This window comes from Lynx canadensis, chromosome X (assembly GCF_007474595.2).
Source record: "Lynx canadensis isolate LIC74 chromosome X, mLynCan4.pri.v2, whole genome shotgun sequence".
In the NCBI taxonomy this organism is placed as follows: Eukaryota; Metazoa; Chordata; class Mammalia; order Carnivora; family Felidae; genus Lynx; species Lynx canadensis.
In genome coordinates, this window is record NC_044321.2 from 94,233,029 (window position 1) to 94,249,418 (window position 16,390).

The 16,390-nt window shown below is 42.4% G+C and overlaps 1 non-coding gene across 1 annotated transcript; it reads left to right on the forward strand.

Moving 5' to 3' along the window:
• Window positions 1-10,297: 10,297 nt before the first annotated feature.
• On the forward strand, window positions 10,298-10,404 carry LOC115507917. The gene has a single exon (XR_003966840.1). It is a non-coding gene; the product is annotated as a U6 spliceosomal RNA (small nuclear RNA).
• The last annotated feature ends 5,986 nt before the right edge of the window (window positions 10,405-16,390 follow it).

Genomic DNA, 16,390 nt, shown 5'->3' on the forward strand with positions numbered 1-16,390 from the left:
ATAATAATGATATTAATAATAATGATAGTTAATGATTACTGAGTACTTATTGTGTACCAGGTTATGTGCCATATATATATATATATATATATATATATATATATATATACACACACTCATTTAATAATCACACAACCCTATAAGGTAGGCACTATTATTAACTCTATTTTATGGATGAAGAAACTAAAGGCCAAAGAAGTCACGTAAATTGGTCAAGGCCATATGGTTAATAAGTGCTATTAAAAGCCAAGAACTTGAAGCTCACTAGCCCAGACTCGAAACCACTATGCCATACTGCCCCTCTCTATAGCTCAAATTTGATACAATCTCTCTCAAAATAAACAACCTGAAGCCATGGTCTTGTCCACAGTCTTTGCCGAAATTGGCAAAGGTAGGACAAGACCCGTGGTTCGTTTTCTATTCCTCCAACGGTCATCGCAGATTTAGAATTCTTTGGCCTTACCTCCCATGTTCTTTCTCTACTCTGCCAAGGACTCGGTTTGTGATTTTGAGTATAAAGTATTGTCGCAGAGTGCTATAGACTGAATGTTTGTGTCCCTCCAAAATTCATATGTTGAAGCCTAATCTACTATATGATGGTATTAGGAGGTGGGCCTTTGGAAGATGCTTAGGGTGGAGCCCTCACGAAAGGGATTAGTGCCCCTATAAAATGCCCGAGAGCACCCTCGCCCCTACACCTCCATGTGAGGACACAGCCGGAAGTTGGCCTTCTGCGAACTAGGAAGCCGGCTCTCACCAGACACTGAATCTGCTTGCACCTTGATCTTAGACTTTTCTGCCTCCAGAACTCTGAGAAATAAATGTTTGTTGGTTGAGTCACCCAGTCTTTGGTATTTCTATAATAGCAGTCCAAAGACACTGAGAGGCTAGCTTTTGTGTCCCTTCACCATTTATCTTGTACCTTGTCCTACTCCCCATCTCAGACCCCTCAAACATCATTCATTTAAAACCATGCTAAAATGGGTGATGGGCATTGAGGAGGGCACTTGTTGGGAATAGCACTGGGTGTTGTATGTAAGTGATGAATCATGGGAATCTACCCCTAAAACCAAGACCATACTATATACACTGCATGTTAGCCAACTTGACAATAAATTATATTTTAAAAAAAAGAAAAGAAAAATTCATAACTTACAAAAAATAAAATAAAATAAAATAAAATAAAATAAAATAAAACCATGTTGAGGGTGGGGGATGGGCTAGATGAGTGATGGGTACTAAGGAGGGGACCTGTGATGAGCACTGGGTGTTGTATATAAGTGATGAATCACTGAATTCTACTCCTGAAACCCATATTGCACTGCATGTTAATGAGCTAAACTCTAAATAAAAAATTAAAAAATAATAAATGTACATAAATAAATAAAACCCTGTTGAAAATTACACATTTCCGGGGTGCCTAGCTGGATCAGTTGGTAGAGTGTGCAACTCTTAATCTCAGGGTCGTGAGTTCAAGCTCCACGATGTGCATGGAGCCTACTTTATAAAAGGGGGGATGGCGCCTGGGTGACTCAGTGGGTTCAGCGTCCAACTTTGGCTCAGGTCATGAGCTCATGGTCTGTGAGTTCGAGCCCCGCGTCGGGCTCTGTGCTGACGGCCTGGATGGAGCCTGCTTTGGATTCTGTGTCTCCCTCTCTCTCTGCACCTCCCCTGCTCGTGCTCTGTCTCTCTCTCCCCCCAAAAAATAAACATTTTTTAAAAATTAAAAAAAAAGTAAAGAAAGAAAATTACACATTTCTAAAACTCCACCAGTGTTAATTCGATTCAAATCAGAATTTTTCCTAAAGCATTTCTTTCTTTCTTTTTTTTATTTTTAGAGATAGATAGGGTGCAAGAGAAGGGGAGAGGGGCCAAAGGAGAGAGAGAGAATCTTAAGCAGGCTCCATGATCACTGAGGAGCCCGATGTGGGGCTCAATCCCACAACCCTGGGATCATGACCTAAGCCAAAATCAAGAGTTGGACACTCAACCAACTGAGCCACCCAGGCACCCCTAAAGCATTTATTTCTAAGAAAAAGTTGGTCTTCTGTGCTATTTTTTTAATTTGGTAAAATCTATAAGCTTGGTGTTTGTTTTCGATTTGAGTAAGCACTAGCTTTTTGTTTTAAAATAAACTCCTTATTTTGGAATAATTTTAGATTTACAGAAAATCTTTACAGCTGCTAAGATAATAGGGAGTTCCTGTATGCCCCTCACCCAGTTTCCACTAATGTTACCATCTTACATTAGTGTGATTCAGTGCTATGGTACATTACTATTAATTAAACCACAGATTTTATATGGATTTTATCAGTTTTTCCATTGATATCCTATTTGCTCCTCCAAGATCCAACCCCAAATACCATTGCATTTAGCACAATGCCATTTTCACATCTACCAAAAATGACTAATTCTTTAATCTCATCAAATATCCACCCCATTTCCCTGGCTAGCAGATACATCTTGTAAGTTCTGGAATCTATAACAGTTCTGTCTCCTTCTTTTTGCTTTCTTGCCACTTATTGATGGAGGGAACTGGACCCATTGTCCTGGCAACCATTCCACACTTTGGGTTGCACTGACCGCATCCCCCATGGTGTTGGTTTAGCATGCTTCTCTGTCCTCCTATCTCCTGTGAATGGGCACCTAGATTTGGCCCAGGAGTTGGTGAAATTTTTCTCTAAAGATCCAGATAATAAATATTCAACGCTTCGCACTTCATATGGTTTTAACCCTGCCATTGATAGGGGTGTCTGGGTGGCTCAGTCCTTTAAGAGTCTGACTTCCGCTCAGGTCGCGACCTCACCGTTGGTAAGTTGGAGCCCTTCATCAGGCTCTCTGCTGTCAGCACAGAGCCCGCTTCAGATCCTCTGTCTCCCTCTCTCTCTGCCCCTCCCTCTTTCTCTCTCCCTCAAAAAATAAATAAATAAATAAATAATTAAATAAATAAATAAAATCAAAAATAAATAAATAAATAAAAATTTTTAAAAAAAGCAGCCATTGACAATAGGTGAACAAATGGGTGTGGTTGGGTCTCAATGAAACTTTGTTTACAAATTCAGGTCAAGGGCTGGAAATCACTGGGAGACCACAGTCTGATGATCCCTGATCTAGAGGATCTATCAGATTCAGTTTTAGTGGTTTGGTTTGGTTTTTGCAAGAATAACTCTTTGACAGTGCTGGGTTTTTCCTGTGGCTTCATCAGGTAGCACATCACATCTGGTTATCTCTTTCAGTGATGTTGAATTTTAGGGGCTCTGATATTACCAGCTTGATCCATCCATCAGGAAGGTCTCCATCAGTGGATTATATTTCAACCTTCCTCTCTCTTATCTGGTCGGGAGCACTTGTGCAGTGCATGCCTTGAGCAACCACACATGAGATCCTCTCTCCAGCATTTGTTATTGTCCCTTGGCATCTCTGGTTTCAAACAGCACAAAAAATAGTGGCCCTAGAGGTTCTTAGAGTGCCACAAACTCTACCACTCAGTAAAGAAAAAGTTTCCAGGGAGCGCCTGGCTGCCTCAGTCAGTGGGGCATGCGACTCTTGATCTTGGCATTGTGAGTTCAAGACCCACAATGGGTGTCGAGATGACTTAAAAATAAAATCTTAAAAGAAAAAAAGAAAAGAAAAAGTTTCCAGAAGATTTCTTGAGGAGGCACAGATTCTGGATTCCTCTGGATCAGAGGTTGTGTACAGACTGCAGTTTTCACTTTCCAGAAAAAGTGAATTCCTTGCCAACTTTTCAAATCTGGAAGATTTTACATAAAAGTCTGGCTTTTCCAGTCGTCTCGGAAAATGAGGGAATCTGGCCACCTTGGGCCCACATTCAGGTGTGGCAACAACTGACTGGAGCTAAGAGTGACTGTCCCCTTTAGGTGAGGCCTCTATACGAGGCAGACATTAGGAAATGGTGGGGACTGTGGCAACCTGCAAGGTACAGGCCCTGTCATTTACCAGGTGAGAGAGATGCTTTCCTCGAGTGCCTGTGAACTTCTCTGGCAACTTCAAAATTAGTTGCTAATGTTTCAGTATTTTTTTTTTTTTAATTCGAGAGTGAGAGAGAGAGTGAGAGAGAGCACGCGCGAGTGGGAGAGGGGCAAAGGGAAAGAGAGAGAGAATCTTAAGCTGGCTCCACGCTGAGTGTGGGGCCCGCCAACATGGGGCTCGATACCACGATCCTGGGATCGTGACCCGAGTGGAAATCAGGAGTCAGACGCTCAACCGACAGAGCCACCCAGGCGCCCCGTTTCTGTATTTAATACATTTACATCTCCCACCCCTCTCCAAGTTGTCACATTCCCCTCCCCACTTCTATGTCCCACACCTGCAACATTCATTGGTTTCTTGCATGTCTTTCCAGAGCGACCTCATTGCAAACACATGAAGTGGGCAGCAAGCACTGGTTTTCATGGAAAATCTGAAATGGCACTTTCCAGTGCTTTCAACGTTATTACCAAAGTCACAATCCATTAAGAGAAAAACCGTTTCTTATTCATTCATGCAACAAAAATTTATTGAGCTTTTAACAACTCCTAGGCTCCGGGCATACCACAATGAAAAAGCCAAACATGGTCCCTGGCCTGATGGAATTTATGGTTCTGAATATTATTCAAAATAGAAAAGAAAGAAGCAGCTGACTCTGACCCAGGGATGCCTTCCAGATATATTTTTCAAATAATGTACTAGCTTTGAAAGGGAACTACCAGCATGCACATTCTCTAGCAAGGTGACAAAAAAAAAAAAAAGTACATTTATCATCTTTGGAACTCCATTGACAGAAAGTAAACCCCATGAATATTTCAATACGGGGAAAACAGGATCATATTCTATATTCGAAAATTACCAGTGACATTTTTCTTAGACTGCCAAAACAAGGAAATGAGAGACGTCTAGGGCTGCCCTGGAAACCACCCCGCCATGGGCATCTTGCCTTTGGAATAAGCTAGAGGCGAGCTGGAAGTCGCTCAACCTGACCCAAATGAGAACCCTGGCTAAATTCCTTCCGGCCTTTTTATGCCTATGATCCTTGGGCACCACCCAAATTGCAAATTCTGGCTGGGCGTCAACAATCCAACAATTTTCTCCAGGCCGTTCCGCACTTCCTCCCTCTTTATCCATTTCTTGCCACTTTTCTCTCTCCCATTTCCACTGCCCGGTCTGGGCCTCTTATTCCACGAGCAACAAAGTCTGCTCCCATGCCCGCCACTTCTCCCTCGAATAATCACTCCACATCCTGTTGCTAGTTGAAGGCAGGCTCTCTGTTCTACGACACCGTGTCCCGTACGGTCATCCTGAGGCAACTCTTTTTTCTAGAGTTCGTACACCGGGCCAGAATGAGGGTTAGGGAGAGCTGTGACCGTTCTCCTTCCTCCCCCACCTGCCCTCACACACACTGCATTTTCTAAACCAGGAGTTGACAAATGTTTACTTGACGCACCCGACAGTAAGTATTTTAGGAGTTGTGGGACATACTGGCTCTGACCCAACTACCTGACTCTACTGTCGTAGCTTGAAAGCAGCCATAGACAATAGGCAAACAAATGGGCATGGCTGGGTTCCAATAAAACTTTCTTTACAAAAATGGGCCGCAAGACCAGATTTGACCCAAGGGAAGGTTGCTGACCTGTAGTCTAAACTATTAATCTTTCCAGCTGCTGCAAAACAAAGAAACCCCTTCCTACTTGGAAATCACACTAACTAGGGGTGCCTGGATGGCTCAGCCAGTTAAGAGTCCGATTTTTGATTTCAGCTCAGGCCATGATCTCACAGTTCCAGGGATAAGCCCACCTAGGGCTCTGTGCTGACAGCACAGAGTCTTCTTGGGATTCTCTCTCTCTCCCCCATTCTCTGCCCCTCCCCTGCTCACTCTTTTTCTCCCTCTCTCAAAATAAATACTTAAGAAAGAAAGAAAGAAAGAAAGAAAGAAAGAAAGAAAGAAAGAAAATCACACTAACTATATACCCCATCTTAACCTCTCCCTTGTTCTTGTCATGTACTCAGTTCTCAGTTCAGCCATGTTTATTAAGGATCCTGGCATCCGGTTCACAGGCCATCTCTAGTCCCAACATCATCCTGGATGGTTTCTAAATCCACAAGGATGATCAGTGTAACACCATGGCCCTCACAGTGCCTTGACTTCCTCAATTCCAGTGACTTTCACCTCCACTCCGTTTCAACAACCTACTCCTTTGGGAACTATTACACTTTTGATATCCTCAAACCAATACCCCAGGCTGACCGCAACTCCTATCCTACAGACTTTCCAAGTCCTTACTCCCCAGTAAATCTGCTCTTTGACCTGAGACCCCCTGCCTTTCCTCCCAGTTAGTTGGCCTCCGTCTGACCTCACTTCCCCCCTCCCCAGTCTGGACACACCATGGTCAATCACTATTCTTTCCGGCTGCATCCTCAGTCTCCTCGTGCTCCCTTCTTTCTGCTGTTCTTTGTCGACACCATACCCCACTCCTGAATCAAATGAATCGCCAGATTTCCCTGATCCTGTAGCCAAGTGGCCGAACACAGTGGGTGAATACTGTACCACTGTATGAACCTGAGTCCCATAAAATCATGATTTTAAATCGTATCTGGGCCCTCACTACCTCTAGGCTATCTCTCTCAATGGCTTCTGTTTAACTCCCCTATCACATTTACCTTAGGCAAGACAACGTATTCTTATAAAGAGATCTCAGGCTTAAAAAACAAAGTTGGGTCTGAAATCTGGTTCCACTTATTAGATGTATGGTCTTGAGCAGGTGACCTAACTTCCTTTCACATCAGTTTTTTTCATGAGTACAACAAAAATAATTCCTACTTTATATGTTAAGATTACATATGTAAAACAATACCACCAGCAGCAGGTGCACAATAAATGATAGCTATTAATACAAGCTCACATTCAGTAGGTGACTATACCTACTTCACTAAGCCCATTAAGTGTTTCTTAGCTGGAGTTCTCCAGAAAGCAGAGCAATGGTTGATGTGCTATTGGGTTGAACCATATGAAAGTGCTGAGATTCAACTGTTTTGACATACAGAAACCATCCGGTTCAACCTAATGCATTATTAGAGAATGCAATCCCAGAAAAGCAACAGGGAGGGAAAGGGGAAAACGAAGGAAAGAGAGAGTCCATATGAAGGTGCATTGGTATCACGCTTGAGCTCATGGGGCCATTTTTTGGGATATCATAAATACAAGACTTGCATCTCTGATTAGTCAACATGAAGGATGGAAAGAGAATTTAACAGCTAGCTCTCATCTTTTATTGACCAAAGCTTTGCACCACTGGGCTGGGTTAACTCCTCTCCACTGTGCATGGAATCTCAACACCCACAGGAAGGCCCCAGGGCATGTGGTGAGAAACTGGCAGATTGCACTGGTGTAAGTCCATCAGAGCCCCCTCAGAGAACTGGTGAGTAAGAGGTGGCTGACAGAACATATGAATTCCCTCAATTTCTTTTTACTCTGCACTTTCCTATAAGTGCAATTCACTCTTTCTTTCACCTCCCCCACCCTCCCCACCCCCACCTGTGCTCTCCATCTTGATCCCTCCAACCTCCAGAACCTTTTACCTTCAACTTCTCCCACTGTCCTGATCCCTTCCCCTCTACCTTTATACCTGCTTAGGACTTTCCTTAAAACATCCTTCCCTTACTTCACACAGGCTTCTGGCTACTTCCTTTTCTCTTTCTTTCTCAGCAACATGTCTTAATTGAGTAATCCAGAGTTACTATCTCTACTTTCTCCCCTCAGGAGCACATGAATGCATCTCATCACTGCACCGAAAACACCTTTGCTGAGGTCACCAACGACCATATCCATTTGACCATATCCAATAGACCTAATTCTGGCTCTATCTACCTTGGTTTCTCTGCAACATTTGGTCTTGTTGACCCCTCCAGCCTTACTGAAATTCTTGGTTCAGTTACCATGCCACCATTATTTGTCACTTCTCCTCATTCTTTGGCTGGCCTCTTTCCTGTCAGCCTCTATCCAGTCCTCAAGAGTTGGTGTTCCCAAGAATACTTTCCTCAGCCTCTTTCTCCTCTTGCCCTACACCCTCCTCTTACCCTCCCGAGAGGCTATCATCATTCCTTGGATTTCAAGTATCGCTATGTGCTGATGACTTCCAAATTCATATCTCCAGCCGGACCTCTCCCTGCACACTCATCTTGGAAACACCCACCAAGCAGCTGGATATATCCACCAAAGCAAGACAGCCCAGCTGCTTGATGGGTACTTCAAACAGGCACCTCACACTCGACATATTAAAACCTGAACTCATTATATTCCCCAACCGCCTCTACCCTAATTTTGCCCATAAAATCTATCTGCAGACAATGCCTGCTCTCCTCATTAAGGTGTTCCAGATGCTTGCTCTGATCTCTCTGGCTCAGCCACACCCCAGAACTTGTTATTTATTCCTGGACTCTTCCATTTGAGCTGCCCTTGAAATTCCTCTACCAGGGAAGGGTTTGGGTACTGGGAACAAGAATTTTTCACACACAAAAATCATGGACTCCTCTGTGCTGGCAGCTGGAGCCTGTTTTGGATTCTGTGTCTCCCTCTCTCTCTCTGCCCCGCCCCCCAACTCACCCTCTGTCTATCTCTCAAAAATAAATAAACATTAAAAAAAGTTTTTTTAAATAAAAGAAAAAGAAAGCTGTTTCAGGGGAGCCTGGCTGGCTCAGTCAGTTAGGTGTCTGACTTTGGTTCAGGTCATGATCTCACTGATTCAGAGTTCAAGCCCCGTGTCAGGCTCTACGCTGACAGCTTGGAGCCTGGAGCCTGCTTCGGATTCTGTGTCTCCCTCTCACTCTGCCCCTCCCCTGCTCGCGCTCTGTCTCTCTCTCTCTCTCAAAAATAAATAAACATTGAAAACAAAAATTAAAAAAAAAAATAAAGCTATTTCAGGAATCCAGAAATGAGGTAATCAGCACAGCCAAGGCAACCACACCTGCCTCCTCTCTTCACTCGTAATCCCTTGTCCAACAGAATCTAAATGAGGAGCCTCAGCCAGCACTGGAGGACAGATGGCTATATTTGGAATAAGTTCAGAACATAACAATGACAAATAATGATTGACATCACTACAGGTCACTCTTGCTGTTTTAAATTTTTAACAAGAGGTCCTTTGCCACTTCAGCATAAATATCTGAAGTGTCCCCTTCACATTGAGCGCTACAATTTCAGGCTATATACTAGGGCATTGCCAATACAGGAAGAATGTCTCCTAAATTGTCCATGCCTTACTTTGCAAATTGTCCTTCATTAGGCTCACATTTTAGAATTGAATTACAAGATTAAAAAAAAAAAATTCTCTAAAGGCTCATACAGCTTTCATGGTTATAGCCCTGAAATAGGAGTTACACCTCTAGATATGACAAAAGCTATGATGAAAATGTTTATAATCACATTTGGTCAATCAACTACAGCCTTATTTACTCATATAAGGAAAGACATTTTACTTATTTGTTCCTATATCCAAATGACTTCTCTTTTGAATCCTAGCACCAAGGATCCATGGCTACTGTAATCAAAATATAAAATGTGGGGATGGAAAGAAAGAAAGGATTATAAACTTTTATTTTAATAGTTACTAGGAAACTGGTTTGAAAGGATTATAAACTTTTATTTTAATAGTTACTAGGAAACTGGTTTGATAAACTAATATGACTAAGAAGATAATTACAATTAAGAAAGAAATATCCATAATTCACTAAAACAAAATATCTTGTACTTGTGAGACACAATTTAATAAAGGTGTTGGAACATATCTCAGCTGAAAGGTATATACCACACATAGTATCTAAAAGTCTCAAAGATATTTTATATTATTCACAATAAATTCGTATGAGATTCAGTTTAATAACACCATCTGGCTATGAATAGAAAGAATTTAAATTTAAATTTCAAGAAATAAGATAAGGTAGCACATTTTCTTTGATCACTATACTGCAAAACAGAGCAATGCTATGGCCAATCCAAGAAGACAGGGTCATAATCAAATGCCATTTAAAATAAAGAGTTATGGGGTGCCTGGGTGGCTCAGTCGGTTAAGCATCCAACTTCGGCTCAAGTCATGATCTCATGGTTCGTGAGTTCCAGCCCTGCATTGGGCTCTGTGCTGATGGCTCAGAGCCCATAGTCTGCTTCGGATTCTGTGTCTCCTTTTCTCTCTGTCCCTCCCCCCCACCTCAAAAATAAATAAACATTAAAAAAATTATTTAAGACCTTCAGTTTAAAACAATAAAATAAAATAAAATAAAATAAAATAAAATAAAATAAAGAGTTATGGTGCTCACTTTGGCAGCATATAGACTAAAACTGGAATGATGCAGAGAAGATTAACATGGCCCCGGTGCAAGGATGACATGCAAATTCATGAAGCATTCTATATTTTTTAAATAAAAAAGAAAATAAAATAAAAAGTTATGAAAATGAAGCATTTTTACTATTTAAGCCTTAGATAATCAAAATATCATTTGAACTATTAGAAATTCAAGAGTAAATCAAAATCCAAAGCAAGACCTATGATTTTTTTAAAGTTTATTTATTTATTTATTTTGAGAGAGGGAAAGAGAGTGTGAGGGGGAAAGGGGCAGAGAGAGAGGGAGAGAGGGAGAATCCTAGGCAGGCTCTGCGCCATCATTGCACAGAGCCCAAGGTGGTACCTGAACTCACAAACCGTGAGACTGTGACCTGAGCGGAGATCAAGAGTCGGATGCTTAACCAACTGAGCCACCCAAGTGCCCCCTTTTCTTTTTAAAATTTTTTAATGTTTGATTATTTGTGAGAGAGAGAGAGAGAGAGAGAGAGAGAGAGACAGAGCGTGAGCAGAGAAGGGAAGAGAGAGAGGGAAACACAGAATCTGAAGCAGGCTCCAGGCTCCGTGCTGTCAGCACAGAGCCCGATGCGGGGCTCAAACCCATGAACAGCAAGGGCATGACCTGAGCCGAAGTCAGACGCTTAACTGACTGAGCCACCCAGGTGCCCCTTATGATTTTTTTATTTTAGAGAGAGAGAGAATGTACATGCAAGTGGGGTGGAGGGGCAGAGGAAGAGAGAGAATCTTAAGCAGGCTCCACACTGACATGGGGCTTGATCTCATGACCCTGGGATCATGACCTGAGATGAAATCAAGTCAGACACAACCAACTGTACTACCCAAGCTCCTCTATTACTATTTTAAGGCTTGTTCTTTTTTTTTTCTTTTTTTAGTTTATTGATTTTTGAAAGAGAGAGCGCGTGCGCGCACAAGTGGAGTAGGGGCAGAGAGAGAGAGAGAATCCCAAGCAGGCTTCATACTGTCAGTGCAAAGACTGACGCGGGAGTCAAACTCACGAACTGTGAGATCATGACCTAAGCTGAAGTCAGGCACTTAACCGACTGAGCCATCCGTGTGCCCCTAAACCTTATTCTTCTTAAATGTAAGGGAAGACACCTCTCTGAATATTGAGCCCTAGTGTATCTGTTCCTAAACAGTTTTCTGAGGTTTCTTCAAAATTAGTTGCATACAATTTTATCCTGCCTCTAAGAGGTCAGTGGTATGGTCTGAGGTTGTCAACACTGTTTTCAGACCTTAAAAGTTGTAGGTCAACCAACAGATCTAACAAATGAAACAAGCGGTAGATAAACCCTATATCTGCGTCTCATGTTAGGCAACGTTCTCTTTCATGTTGCCGTGTCCATGATTGTAGAAAAGGAACTCTTATTCCTTTAACTTTCATTTGGGGATTTATAAAATGAAATCAAAATAGGTGATGTCAGCATGGACAGAGATATAGAGTGAGATCGGAGGTTGCTTACTAATGACTTGATCTTTATTTTTCATCAATCAAATAAGTTAGTGGGGGCACCTGGGTGGCTCAGTCGGTTAAGCCTCTGACTCTTGATTTCGGCTCAGGTCATGATCTCACTATTTGTGAGTTTGAGCCCCACGTCAGGCTCTGTGCTGACAAGGCGGAACCTGCTTGGGATTCTCTCTCTCCTTCTCTCTCTCTCCCTGCTCCTCCCCCCACCTCTCTCTCAAAATGAATAAAGTTAAAAAAAAAAAAAAACTTCAAAAAATAAATAAATAAATAAACTTTAAAGAATAACAAGATATACCTTTAAAAATATAAAAGCCCTCTGGTTCATCAACAGTCTTTATGAAAGGAACAAACCATGGAACAAACCATTCAAAGTTCATTAAGGAAGGATGAGAGATTAGTCACTGGCCAGAGGGGCTTCAACATCAGTCCTTCATCAGGAGCAAAATGTTCCAGACAGGACCATCCTGCAGAAGATGTAATCACTTGATATGGAGTACTTTCAGGGTCACCAGAAAGGTCCCTCACGTTCAAAAAAATTCTTCCTGGGAACCAACCTCCAGGACTCTTTAGGGATTCCTTACTTTAGTTTAAGTCATTGCATTTCTAGAGAGCAAACGGCAAATACCTCTTGGAGAAATAATATGCTGGCTGTGATCAACAGAAATTAGCTTCTTTTGAACATGAAGGGAGATGGGTGAGAATGAATACTTGACACAGATTTGACTTCCTAAAGAGCATGGTCAAGTTTAGGATCATGCAGAGCTTTTTTTTTTTTTTCTTAAATGTTTATTTTTTTGAGAGAGACAGAGTGAGAGTGGGGGAGGGGCAGAGAGAGAGGGAGACACAGAATCCGAAGCAGGCTTCAGGCTCTGAGTTGCCAGCACAGAGCCAGATGTTGGGCTCGAACCCATGAGCCATGAGATTACGACCTGAACCAAAGTTGGATGCTTAACGTACTGAGCCACCCAGGCACCCCAGGATCATGCAGAGCTTTTAAGAAAAGCTACATGACAGCATAAGAGCGTTGAGCGACAGGACCAAAGGGCATCTTGTGGGAGGAGACGAGGCCACGCACTAGTTTCACAATTTTGCCAAAGCCATCCTGGTTCCAAACACACAAAACAGAAAAATTACTGCCTAATTATAACAATTCTACCCACTTTTCCTAAAGATATTTTTGGTATTGGAATAATTTTGATCTTCACTCAGTAAGGTTGGCCAAGATTAAAATGTGAAACAAGTGAAATCATGAGTATGAGAAGAAAATGTGGCTGAATATATTTTGAGTGGGAAAGGTCTTTCTAAACATGGCACAGAGCACAAAGAGGTAACATGAAAGACTGATAAATATGGCCACCCAGAAATAAATAAACAAACTTAAAGGACTAAAAGAACTGCAAAGTCAAAAATAAACTAGGACTGGGGCACCTGGCCAGCTCAGTTGGTAGAGCATGTGACTCTTGATCCCAGGGTCATGAGTTCAAGCCCACGTTGGGTGTGGAGCCTCCTTAAAAACAAACAAACAAACAAACAAACAAACAAACAAAACTAGGACTTACAGTTAGAATATATGAATAAATCTTACAACCAATAATTAAAAAAACCAAATTACCCAATTTTAAAATGGGTAGAGATACTTTCGACTTCCACTCAGGCACACGAGCAGTTTAGAAGTTATCACTCCATTCTAACAACTAAAACGCTGAAAAATCAACTAAAACTGAAAAATCAACAACTCTTCTTAGATCCATCAGAGAAGTGAGGTCACAGGGCAAACCACTGCCCCAACATTGGAGAGACTGACAACTGAGCACTAAGAATCACATCTTACTGGAGCAGGAACCCATAGGCAGAAATCTCCATGGGAACCAGTATGAGGGGAGGAAAACCTGCACTGTAACTGACAAATTGTTGGAGGCTCAAGTGTGGACAAGTCTAAGCATTTAAAACGGCAGGGGTTCCCAAAAATAAATAAATATTTTAAATAAATACATACATAAGTAAAAATAAAAAAGAAAACTCCAGGAATTCCAGTCATAGGGGAGCCGCTACTCTTTTGTTTTATCTCCAGAAGCCCTAGAACGTTCTCACAGTGAATATCTGAGGGAAATCCCTCACAAGGAGGAAAAAGGTAACCACTTTGAAACACACCAGAACATTCTGTACTTAAGAAGTCCTGCTCAGAGCACCTGGGTGGCTCAGCCAGTTGAGCATCCCACTCTTGGTTTCAGCTTAGGTCATGATCTCACAGTTTGTGAGTTCGAGGCCCACAGTGGGCTCCACGCTGACGGCACAGAGCCGTCTCTCTCTCTCTGCCCTTCCCCTGCTCACTCTCTCTGTCTCTCTCTCAAAATAAAAAAATAAACTTTAAAAAAAATTAAAAAAGAAAAAAGAAAAAGAAAGCCTGCTCTCAAAACAAACTATCTTGGGGCGCCTGGGTGGCGCAGTCGGTTAAGCGTCCGACTTCAGCCAGGTCACAATCTCGCGGTCCAGGAGTTCGAGCCCCGCGTCAGGCTCTGGGCTGATGGCTCAGAGCCTGGAGCCTGTTTCCGATTCTGTGTCTCCCTCTCTCTCTGCCCCTCCCCCGTTCATGCTCTGTCTCTCTCTGTCCCAAAAATAAACGTTGGAAAAAAAAAAATTAAAAAAAAATAAATAAATAAACTATCTTACCAAAGCCTAACCTATTGGAGTCTTATCAGAGTCTAAACAACTCAGGGAAAGGGCAAAACCCAACTCTAGCCCATTCTAGACATCCTGTACCACTTAAACAAAAAGAAAACAGAAGCACTTGGGAAGTTCACAGCTCATGGGTATAGGTTCACTCAAAGCCTGAGACCCAATCATAGTTCTATAGAACACTTCCCCTACTTCCCCCACACCTTACCACCACACCACAAAAGGCCTATTTACCAGAGATCCTTTTACTCATTACACCATGTCCAGCTTCCAGCAGAAAATTACAAGGCATACTAAATGGCAAAAAACCAAAAAACAGTTTGAAGCCAGAGTGAGCATGAGAAGCAGCCTCAGATATGGCAGGCAACCTGAAATGAACAGATCAGGAATTTTTCAACTGCAGTTTCTTTTTTTTTAAGTCTATTTATTTATTTTGAGAGAGAGAGAGACAGTGTGGGAGGGGCAGAGAGAGAGAGGGAGAGAGAGAATCCCAAGCAGGCTCCACGCTGCCAGTGCAGAGCCAGATGCAGGGCTAAAACTCACTAACTGTGAGATTATGACCAGAGTGGAAACCAAGAGTTGGACACTTCGCTAACTGAGCCACCCAGGCACCCCAGATCAGGAAATTAAAACAACTATGATTAAGGCAGTGATGACAACTGTGATTATGATGAGGGCCCTAATGGCAAAAGTAGACAACATACAAGAACAGGTAGATAAGGTAAGCATAGAGATGAAAATTCTAAGAATCAAAGATAACACCAAAGATCAAAAACATTGTAGCAGAAGTAAAGGATGCCTTTCATGGGTTTATGTTTTTATTTTAAAAAAATTGTTTCAAATAATCCAGCGAAGAAATGGGCAGAAAACATGAATAGACACTTCTCTAAAGAAGACATCCGGATGGCCAACAGGCACATGAAAAGATGCTCAACATCGCTCCTCGTCAGGGAAATACAAATCAAAACCACACTCAGATATCACCTCACGCCAGTCAGAGTGGCCAAAATGAACAAATCGGGAGACTATAGACGCTGGCGAGGATGTGGAGAAATGGGAACCCTCTTGCACTGTGGGTGGGAATGCAAACTGGTGCGGCCGCTCTGGAAAACAGTGTGGAGGTTCCTCAAAAAATTAAAAATAGACCTACCCTATGACCCAGCAATAGCACTGCTAGGAATTTACCCAAGGGATACAGGAGTACTGATACATAGGGGCACTTGTACCCCAATGTTTATAGCAGCACTCTCAACAATAGCCAAATTGTGGAAAGAGCCTAAATGTCATCAACTGATGAATGGATAAAGAAATTGTGGTTTATATACACAATGGAATACTACGTGGCAATGAGGAAGAATGAAATATGGCCCTTTGTAGCAACGTGGATGGAACTGGAGAGTGTGATGCTAAGTGAAATAAGCCATACAGAGAAAGAAAGATACCATATGTTTTCACTCTTATGTGGATCCTGAGAAATTTGACAGAAACCCATGGGGGAGGGGAAGGAAAAAAAAAAAAAAGAGAGAGAGAGGTTAGAGTGGGAGAGAGCCAAAGCATCAGAGACTCTTAAAAACTGAGAACAATCTGAGGGTTGATGGGGGGTGGGAGGGAGGGGAGGGTGGGTGATGGGCATTGAGGAGGGCATCTTTGGGGATTTAGGTCAAAATAAAATTGTTTTAATGTTTATTTTTGAGGGCGGTGGGAGAGAGAGAGAGAGGGAAACAGGGGATCCGAAGCAGTCTCTGCACTGACAGCAGTGAACCAGATTCAGGGCACGAACTTGAGAACCATGAGATGATGATTTGAGCCAAAGTCAGACGCTCAACCGACTGAGCCACCCAGGTGCCCCTCATGGGTTTATTAGTAGATTGGACACAGCTGAGGAAAGAATCTCTGCTCT